Source organism: Anser anser (assembly GCF_964211835.1).
Source record: "Anser anser genome assembly, chromosome: 1".
In the NCBI taxonomy this organism is placed as follows: domain Eukaryota; kingdom Metazoa; phylum Chordata; class Aves; order Anseriformes; family Anatidae; genus Anser; species Anser anser.
The window spans coordinates 176,766,974-176,777,819 of NC_139720.1; the positions used below are offsets into that span (position 1 = coordinate 176,766,974).

At 38.7% G+C, this 10,846-nt stretch overlaps 1 long non-coding RNA gene across 2 annotated transcripts; it reads left to right on the plus strand.

Moving 5' to 3' along the window:
- Positions 1–4,552: 4,552 nt before the first annotated feature.
- LOC310880290 lies at positions 4,553–6,910 on the plus strand. Of its 2 annotated transcripts, none has more exons than XR_014571588.1 (3): positions 4,553–4,599; positions 4,876–5,036; positions 5,787–6,909. It is a non-coding gene; the product is annotated as an uncharacterized lncRNA (long non-coding RNA). The 2 variants fall into 2 exon arrangements; XR_014571589.1 differs by having other exon boundaries at positions 4,554–4,599; positions 4,873–5,036; positions 5,787–6,910.
- Positions 6,911–10,846: the final 3,936 nt, after the last annotated feature.

A 10,846-nucleotide genomic window follows, 5' to 3' on the forward strand; every position in this document is an offset into this window, starting at 1 on the left:
TAAAATAATTTTAGAAAATAACATGTCACACTGAGTCAGTCAAACAAAAAGGCAAATTCAAATCTCAAGATTTGCTTCTTTTCTTACTTCTTTTTATTTGTCTATCCACTAGTTAAAAGGTATTTGCTTAGTTTCAGAATACTACAGAATTGGCATTTTTATTGTAAAGAATAAAGCAGTTCTTGTTTCATCAAAAGCTTTACCTTGTACAGCTGTAGGAAACCCGTACGACCTTTTCCCTCACATTAGCTATTCTATCTTTATTTTCTTTTCTATTTTGTGTTTTCTACCATACAGTTTTCTTTCATGCAGATTGTCAAATTTGTCAGGATTCCTTATTTGTTTGAAACTTTTCAAGTATAAGGGTTATTTTTCTACTAGTAGTTCTAAAAATATATCCCCAGAAGTTATAATTCATATGATGATAACCCAGGCTGCAAGAAGAGACATGGCTCAATAACAGAAAAATATAAAAATAAACCTAACATTTCCTTCATGTGCATAAATCAGCTGGGAGTTCTTCCTTTACATAAGATGTTGAATTTGAGTGGATCCAGTTATTCGTTATGACAGGTTGTAATTAGTTTGCATTTGCTTGAGATTCTTCTACTTGCAGGAATAAAGAAAATGTTTGTATGAAAGGAAACCATAGGACCTTTGACCGACCTAATCCATTGGTCTGTCTGGAGATACTGGTGAATTCAGTGTTTATATAACCGATTGGTTTCATGACAAATACTGTAAAACACAGCCTTGTTCTGACTATTGTAATTTTCACTGCTTTAATGATGTCCCTTACTGAAGTCTAAATTTATGAATTTATGATATAAGATTATTTGGGGTAGATTTTTTTTTTTTTAATCATTATGTATTTTTGCAATTCCTAGTACAAAGAGAGTCTGAACTGAGAACTTGTAGCTCTAGTATTATAAAAATAATAACAACAGTTAACAGCCCTTTTTCCTCTGAGGCATTATGACTACAAAATGAGCTTTGTTAATGACTAATTAGTGTTTTCAGCATCTTCCCACTGCAGAAGTCAAGTAAAAGGTAATTTTCTAGGGTTTTTTTACTTATCCTCCCCAAAGATGAAGAGTTTATTATATTAAATCTCTTAATTTTTCCAGGAAAAGATGTAAAAAATTGTTTCAAATTTTAGGTCAGATCATATTTAACTTAAGAAATTTCCAGCTAGTGGGACTTCTGATATTTTTCCTCTGTGTTTTGGAAAACTAGATGTCATGACACATGACATTAATGTCAAGAATATAATGAAATAATGAGATATAAACTGCATATATGACCTTCTCCATAGATGGAGACAGAGGGATACATTCTATTACCAGTCGCTACAGGTTCCATATGATTTTAAACACTTAGATTTCCCAGAAATGTTGTTCAACCCTTTCTTTGCAGATTTCTGCATTCCAGCACAGTTGCATACTAGCTAACTTTCCAGGTTTGGGGCAATTAGAAAAAAGTGAAAGAAAAGTAAAAAAAAAACAGCCTTGACCAAACTTGGTAAAGAGATTATTAGAACAGAAAGGGATGGGATGGATGTGAATGTGGTTATTTTTGCATGTTGAAATTGTCTTTCAAAAATCATTTCACTCCACTGTATTGTTGACAATAACATGAATGCTTTTTTCCCCAGATTTGAATTAAATAATTTAAAAGAAACAAACAATGAAATGCTTTTTTTTATTTTTTTATTTTTTGTATTATTTAAAATCTTTACTATATATTATTTGGATTCTCCCCCTCCCTCCCCGTCCCTTCCCCCCCCGGATACATTGCAGGTTTATTTCTTTGCCCACCCCATTCCTTTCCATACACTTCCTGCTCTGGAAAATTGTTCTTAAAACTCTGTTGCTCATCTTAACATTTACAGCTCACATACTAAGACAATACGATCTTTAAAAATCAACTTTGGATTAAGGGTTTCTCAAAAAAAAAAAAAAAGAAGAATGAGAAGGATGGTCATTTGGAAAAATAAAGAGTTTATTTAAGCAGATTGATGGTTCTTGCTGATAGTTCAGAAAAGTTCTGAGATTTCCAGAAAAAGAATACCAGCTTTTCCAGATAACTTGGACTCATCTATGTTCTGCAAACAAAAGGCTAATAAACTATTTTGACATTTAAGGCTAATTTCTACCCCACCCCTGAACTCCTGTCAGGGGAAAACCAAACTCTCTCCAGGCATCTGCTGTCATTTGGAAAGAGCAACGACATTTTGTTACCCACTTCTCTCCTACATGCCTATTTAAATAATGCATAAAATTTGCCTTTTCCTATCTGCCTGAGGGCTTGCTATCACTTTATCTCAAATAAATATATATGATACTCAAAGTGGTTTTTTTGTTGTTTTTTTTTTCCCCAAAAACATTTGGTGCTGCACTAAATATTGGTAGTCATAGTCTTCTCAATTCAAGTGGACACAGATATAAATAAACAGATTTTGAAATTCTCATTTTTTATTTGAACTTCCACTTTTGATTTTCTTCTTATATATTTTTTCATTTTTCTCAAGTTCCTCGAGTTGTTCTACTTTTCTGCTCCTGGGAGGCCACCAGTAACGAGAAATTCAATTGACAGCATCATTCTGATGTGTCCATCACTATCATGGCTTTAAGATGCACACGGGATACCACAGGTAGTGGTATCCTGCACCTAGAGAGGAATAACCTCAAGCACCAGTACAGGCTGGGGGCTGACCTGGTGGAGAGCAGCTCTGCAGAGAGGGACCTGGGAGTCCTGGTGGACAGCAGGCTGACCATGAGTCAGCAGTGTGCCCTTGTGGCCAAGACCAACGGTATCCTGGGCTGCATTCGGAAGAGTATTGCCAACAGGTCAAGGGAGGTGATCCTCCCCCTCTGCTCAGCCCTTGTGAGGTCACACCTGGAGTATTGTGTCCAGTTCTGGACTCCCCAGTACAACAGGGACATTGAACTTCTAGAGCGAGTCTAGAGGAGGGCTACAAAAATGATTAGAAGACAGAAGCACCTGCCGTACAGGGACAGGCTGACAGAGCTGGGCCTGTTAACCTGGAAAAGAGAAGACTGAGGGGAGACCTCATCAATGTGTATAAATATCTGAGGGGAGGATGTCAAGAGGATGGAGCCAGTCTCTTTTCAGTTGTGCCCAGCATCAGGACGAGAGGTAACAGGCACAAACTGAAGTACAGGAAGTTCCGGCTGAATATAAGAGGGCACTTTACTGTGAGGGTGAGAGAGCACTGGAACAGGTTGTCCAGACAGGTTGTGGAGTCTCCTTCTCTGGAGATATTCACGACCTGCCTGGATGCAATCCTGCAATGTGCTCTTGGTGATCCTGCTTGGCAGGGGGGTTGGACTAGACGACCTTCAGAGGTCCCTTCCAACCTCGGCCACTCTGTGATTCTGGTATAGCTCTCATCAGGGTAGTTTTTGTACAGATATGGGAAACATCAGTTTGAAATTGCCTAATGCTGAGCAGGATGATAAATGTGAATTTCTTGCCTACCACGAGTGTTCAAGCTACTAGGTTATAACTGTACATACTATATAGATGCAACTTTATCTTCCTCTCTAAATAAAATTGGTGACATTTCATGAGTTGTCTGATTCTGCAAATGTTTGTTTGTTCTGGGAATTGGGTTGGGTCTCTAATAAGAATAAAGCATTTGTAATGGGACTGAGGCAGGAAATCCCAGGAAAGAGCAGTTCTGAGATGAGCAGAAGCAGAACTCTAGCAACAGAATAACATTTAACAGGACTAACAGTAACAGAACAGGAGTTTGGGGTTGGAATCTTGAACTTCGATAAAGTCTTGCTCGTGATCAGTCTTGTGATCTCTTATTTTTCTCTACATCCAAATTTGTTGAAATAATAGTGATTCACCACTGCTCTGGCTCATAAAGATGCACTAAGACTCTGATCCGGGAAGTCAGTAGGATTTTTGCCACAATGAGTCAGTATAACTCATGTTGCATTAAAAGAGCAGACATAAGGTATATTTCAGGACCTGATCTGGCCTTGTGCTGTCTCCTGTGATGGTACATGGAATTTCTGTGAAGGTAACTAGAGCCTTGTTTTTATATTGTGGAGCAGAAATGTTTCACTCAGAAACCATCATTTCTCCTTGGTTGTATATGGTTTTGAGTATCCACGACTATTGATCTTGGGGAGGTCAGTATAATGACAACCTGGTGTCATTATCATCTTTTCCAGGGTTATTATTGAAACCATAATAACTAAATTTGTTAATTTGTCTGCCTTTTAAACTTGTCTGCCTTTTTGAGAAGTAGCTGTATTTTTCTTTTTTTCTTTCTTTCTTTTTTTTTTTTTTGGTTGCTTGTTTCTCAGGTGTCATTCTGTATAAGCAGTACCCCAAAAAGAAATATGTAAAGGAAGAAGAGACAATGCAGTCTAGTATAAGGACAGATAATCAGTCAGAACTCACAAAATCAGGAGCAGATGTAGCTCAATTAAGCTCAATAATTCACAGGTGTTCACAGGAATGACTTTAACATAAAAACACACTTCTCTTTAGTGCATTTTTTTTTTCTATAGCTCTTTAAATTTTATATATTTCAGCTAAGCAAACAAGAAAAGTAGACAGGTAATTGGAGTTTAGTTTGATATAACTGACTTAAAATTCAACATTCTGATTGTTTGATTTTGGAGTCATGGTGAGCCAACTTACTGGAGGGAAGGTGTGTGTGTGTGTGGGGCGAAGGTTAGATGCACCACATGATTTGTTGATATCATTTGTTTCTGAACTCCTGGCAAAAGGCATCCACAATTAAAACTGATACACACAAGATCTGTAGGTTGCTAGAAAATGCTGGAACTCTAGTCCTAGTTGGCTTCAATATGTATAATTCTTTCTCAGCAGCATGCAATGGAATTTGTCATTGTCTCAATACCTGGGCACTATGCTATCAGCCAGAAACACAGCACAAATGCCATTCATTCTTTTCAAGCTGGTGCTTTCCTGACTGCTGGTTTAGGAGTTTATTGAGAGGAATGGGCAGACTGATAATATACGCATTTTTCGTGAGTATCTGTTCTTATGTTATTAGCATTAATCTTTTGACTTACTATCACATTGTAGAATAGAATGGTTTTGTTTTGCCTAGGTACTGTAACATGTGGTATAGAGAATTTCATTTAGTTTTTATATTTTGTATTTTTGGGGCTGGTTTTTTTTTTCTTTTTTTTTTTCTTTCTGGAAATCAAGTAATACAAATTTTGGCTTAGCATAACTCCTGTAATGATGGATACTTTCCTTTCTTAGTAAGCCATTGCTATCGTTCTTACTTGCATATTTGCATTCAGGGCAAGATGCACCTCCTGGTTCAAAGAATGGACTACAAAGTTTGCATGACATTGCCATCTTGAACTAGCTTTACAATGCAAAATTTATATTATTTGGCTTTATTTAACTTGCTCTTCAGTGCCATTTTTCTTATGTCACTGCACAATCTGATTCTTAAGCAAATGAGCTCTGTCTGGCTTCATTTGTTGAAATCTTCAGGATCAGACCTGATAGTCTTTAGCTTCTGGCTTTTGGATTTGGCAGAAAATTACCTCTAACCAATAGGATAAAGCTTTTGTTATATTATTTAAGAACTAACGCAGCCATAATTCTTACATTATATTGAGTCTCAGTGTTTTGCTTCCCTGTAGGAATTTCCATTTTAGTCTAATTTGGCTAGCAAAAATGTGCAAACCACTTCTGCATCCCTCTGTTACTATTTGTACCTCCTCTCTCTTTATTTCATCTGTATCATTATGCTTTTTCAGTGGTGTATCCTGCAAGTCTTTGTTCTTGTTGATTCCTTTGCACTGTATAATGAGGAGTTATGTGGGCCTTCTGAAAACAGAAGAAGAATTGCTGGAAGATACTGGTAAACTCCAAGGACTTGATTAATTTAGTCTATAATCTCACCTCAAATATGGAGGTTACCCACGTGAGTAAAAGCAGCATGTGAACTTTTGTTTACATCTCCAGCTACATTCGCAGACTTGGACAAAAATCACTGTAAAACTGAGAAAATGTGTTTTTATCTGTGTACAAGGAGAGAGGTACAGATTATTTTGCCATATAAAGCTGGCATTGGTCTCCTCTAGAAACTGGCTTTGTTTATGTGATAATCCAAAGCACTGGAAGTATAAACCACTTCTGGGATCTTACCTCTTATGAGGTAAATCTAGCCACCTTTTCTTCTACCAATTACAGCTGATATTAGGTCTACGTGTCATATCACCAATCAGAACACCACTGAAAAGATATGCAGTTGTTCCAGTATTCCACTGAATGGCTGAATGGGTTAGTTTAATAGTCCCATTTTAGACGGTAAGCCACGTGAGATTCTTTTGGCAGTAAAAAAAAAAAAAAAGAGCAGATGTAATACTATGCCAGTAGTATTCAGTGATTCAGAGACTTCCCAGGTCAGGCTAGTCACTTGGCCTTTGCCAGCAGCCAGCAATCTCAATCCCCCTCAGGGGAGAAAAGTGTGAAGAAATAAGATTTAAAAAAAAAACAAAACAAACAAACAGACAACAACAACAAAAAAACCAAAACAAACAAACAAAAAAAACACCTCTTATCTTGAGATAAAGACAGGGAGATCACTTACCAATTACCATCATGGGCAAAAAAAGATTTGACTTGGGGAAAATTTTTAATTTGTTTCTCACCATGCAGGTCTATTTTAATTGGCAACAAAGACAGAAAAACTAAGCTACCTTCCCTGAACCCCATTCCCCTGCTTTTCCCAGGCTCAGCTTCACCCCTCCATTTCTGACCCCTCCGCCTACTCCTGCTCCAGTATGGGCCCCTCCACAAGCTGCAGGGAGATCTCTGCTCTGGTGCCTGGAGTACCTCTTCCTCTGCTTCTTTACTTACGTTGGCATCTGCAGGACTGTTTTTCACTTTTTTTTTTTTTCCCCCCCCCTTCACTGCCATGCAGGATTTTGCTGTTTCTTAAAAACATTTACCCCAAGGTGCCACCATCTTGGCTGTTGAGCCCAGCCTGCCCTGTGGTGGAGCTGTTGGAGCTGCCTGGGACCAGCTGCGTCCAGCATGGGGCAGCCCCGGACCCTCCTCACAGAGGCTACCCTGCAGCCAGCCCCATGCTGCCAACATGGACAACCCAAACATTTTCCTTGAATTTAATCTGCAGATTTTCTTGCCAGGAATTTGCACAATTACTTTCTGATTCCAACTTTTACTGTTCATAATGTCCTATGGAATGAAACTTCATAACTATGTGAAGAAGCACCATTTTTTTCCTTCTGTTTTGAACCTTTGTTCTGCTATTTTCTCTTACTGCCCCCCACCCCCATTTTGTTTTTTGTCAGTTATTCACTTTTTCCATAATATTCATGATATTATCCCCCACTACAGTTTATATCTGCCTCAATTCATCTATGTTGAATTGAAAATACCTATTTAACTTAATCCTTACTAAGAAGAAGGATTCTTTCTTTGTAAGGAAACTGTTCCACAACTTTGATCATCCTTGTTGCTCTTGGCTGAACCTTTTCCAGGCCTCTGTTTTTGAGGTGCGACTGTGGCTGTGCTTGCTCATGGAGAGGGTGATAGAGTGGGCAAAGGTGTAGACATGTTCTTCAATCAATATTGCAGGCAAGAAGCTTTATCAAGGAAGGAAAATATGCTCTCTTGCTTTTTGCCGCATTTTCACTTGTAGGCCATTAACAGAACAGGGGGAGAAAATATGATGAAAAAAAGCTCGTGGATTGACAAAGGACAGGGAGATCACTCACCACTTCCCATCATGGGCAAAACAGACACAGCATAGACACACAATTAATGTAATTTATTGCTTACTGACTAGAGCAGTGAGAAACTAAAAAAACAAACTAAAATCACCGTCCCCCTGTCCACCTTCTTTTACCTTCTCCCTCAAGCAGGGCAGGGGAACAGGACATGGGGATTGTGACCAGCCCATAATGCTTTTCACGTTCTGCTCCTTCATGGTCACCCTTTTCCCTTCTCCAGAGTGGGATCTCTCCTACACATTGCAGTCCTTGCTGAACTGATGCAACTTGGGCTTCCAGCACACTGCAGTTTTTCAAGAACTGCTCCAATATGGGTTGGTACTATGGGGTCCATCCTTCAGGAATGGACTTGTCTAGCATGGGTTCCCCAATAGACCTTCTGCTCCACCATGGACGCCTCTCCACAGGCTGCAGTTCTGGCCCAGAGTCTGCTCCTGCGGTGGCTCTCCATGGGCCATAGCCTCCTTCAGGTCAGATCCACCTGCTCCACCGGGGGCTCCTCCACGGGCTGCAGCGTGGAGATCTGCTCCGTGTGGGACCCATGGGCTGCAGGGGGACAGCCTGCTCCACCAGGGGCCTCTGCACAGGCCGCAGGGGAATTTCTGCTCTGGCGCATGGAGAACCTTCTCCCTCTCCTTCTTCATTGACCTGGGTGTCTGCAGGGTTGTTTCTCTCACATCCTTTTACTCTTTACTCCCAGCTGCTGTTACACAGCATTCTCTCCCTTTTAAAAATATGGTCTCATAGAGGTGCAACCAACATTATTCATTGGCTTAGCTTTGGCCAGCAGCAGATTCTTGGAGACAGATGGAACTAGCTTTTATATAACAGGGGGCAGCTTCTGGACACTTCTTACAAAGGCCATCCCTGCAGCCCCCTCTCTGCTTCCAAAACCTTGTCACATAAGACCAACACACAGAGTGACTTTAACATTTAAAGATCTCTGAGCCATGGTTTTATTTTGTAAAAGGTAAAAGCTGTTTCCAAGCATGACATAATCGTGAGCTTCTTACACTTTCTGAAATGTAAAGTAAAACAATTACTAAGTTAAGGAATTAAATTATTTAAATTGCAAGTGGAATTTGTTACTCTTTCAAGTAATTTTTAAAAAATTAATAAAACATTACTTAAGTAAATTTAGTGCTTGTATCTCAAATATGAAGTAATAAATTTCACATAAATGAATAAGTCATTATTTAATTTAAGTTTTAAAACCAGATCATTTCCTAATGGTTGGTATAAGGCTGGAGAGCCTGTGGCTGTGTGAATAGATATTAAGTATAGCACAAAACTAGTTTTATCAGTTGGCCTCACTGCCTAGGCTGGGGTAGGAAGGGAGGAGAGGCTGGTACTATTGAGATCTGCAGGACTCAGTGAAAAAGGAAGTGTTGATGGAACTCTCCTCTGTCTGCTTTGTTGAACTTCCTGTTTTAGGCACAACACTGTCTTTTCCATAGTTATGTCCTACAAAATTTTCTATGGGGTTTGTTTAAAATTAATTCTACTGGAACAATGGTTGCATTGCAGGGTGGAAAGATGCTGCAGATCATATGAGGGAACTGTTATGCTGCTCGACACGTCTGTGTACTCCATCCACATCCCAGCTGCAAATCTGGCAGAACCTTGAGCCAGACCCGGGAAACTGTAGCTGAGATTCCAGAACTGTGAAGGGCCATGCTCCCAGATTATCAGTCTCCCTACTGTCAGCTTCCTGGTACACAGCTGGAAAGCTCTGCAAGCCAAAGCAGCATTGTAACAGATAGTGAGCATCAAGGCAGAATTTTTACTTTTGTTTGTTTTTGTTTTGTTTTTAATTTCCTTTCATGGAGCTTTTGACACATCTACTTTCATACTTGGGAAGGTGATTTTCTAATTTGCTTTCTAGACCCTACTTTCCTTATGTGTTCCCCTAAAATATTGGTTTGATGCATGGTTATGAATGCTTTGCATTTTCCACTTAGTCAGTAGTCCTAGATGTTCTCTCTAGGAGACCCAGCTTGAGCTGTCAATCTTGGCCCTTCAGCCTCTTCAGAGTAGGCAAGAAGTCTGGTCACCACAGAAGTTTCAAACTGCAAAGGCTTTTGTGCATGGAAGTTGAAGAACAAACACCTTTAGTTCTAAACAATCTTAATTAAAGCAGTGTAATTAATAGCAAAACCTCATTTCATATTTTGTTTCCTAGATCCCAGTAGGTTGTCACTGAGTATTTGAGTTTTACAGGGAATGCTTACATCTTGTTTAATATAGTATGTTTTTTTAATTGCATTAATGAATACTATTCAGTAGGATATAATATGATAATTGCTGAAAAAAAATAGATTGAAAGCTTCCAAAATTGGGAGTTAAATGTATTCTTTTTGCTGACATAAAACCTGCCTATCACAAACTACAGCTACCGCCACAGTGTTTTGTGCTTTTGTGTCTACATTTAATTACATGATTGCATTTTTATTTGATCTCTGAAAACTGCTTATGTATCAAAGATATAGCATGAGATAGGTATACCTGAGAAGTGATACAGGGTATTTTCATCAAATACTTGTTCATAATTGCTTTTTAATTGTGCAAATGACTTAATAGCATTACAGGAGAGTAACTTTATCTCTTTCTACTGAAAAATACATTATGGGGAATAAACTGTTCCAGTGAGTTAGAACTCAAGGAGCTCTTAACTCCTCCTTCTCCTAGGGCTGGGAGTCTTGACATTTTGATGAAGGAATACAGTCAAATGCTTATCAATTCCTTAGAGACAGAAATCCAGAAGAAAACTGAATTATTAATCTGTGGTTAGTACACTGAGACTGATAAAAGTGTTCTGCTGTGCCACTTTTTCAGTTCAATCTAGCACCAAGTGAACCAAGTCATGCCTAAATCTCACCTTCCAGCTGTTCATTATTGTTGTTTAGTGAGCTAGTCAGCAGCCTTTTCTTTATCTGGTTTATTATAATAACAGGACAGTCCACCAAAACTTTTTTTTTTTTAACCAAAAAAAAAAAAAGCTCTATTTTCATATAAGCTTACACTTCCAGAAGTAGTCATATTTTCTTTTGAAGCTTTAA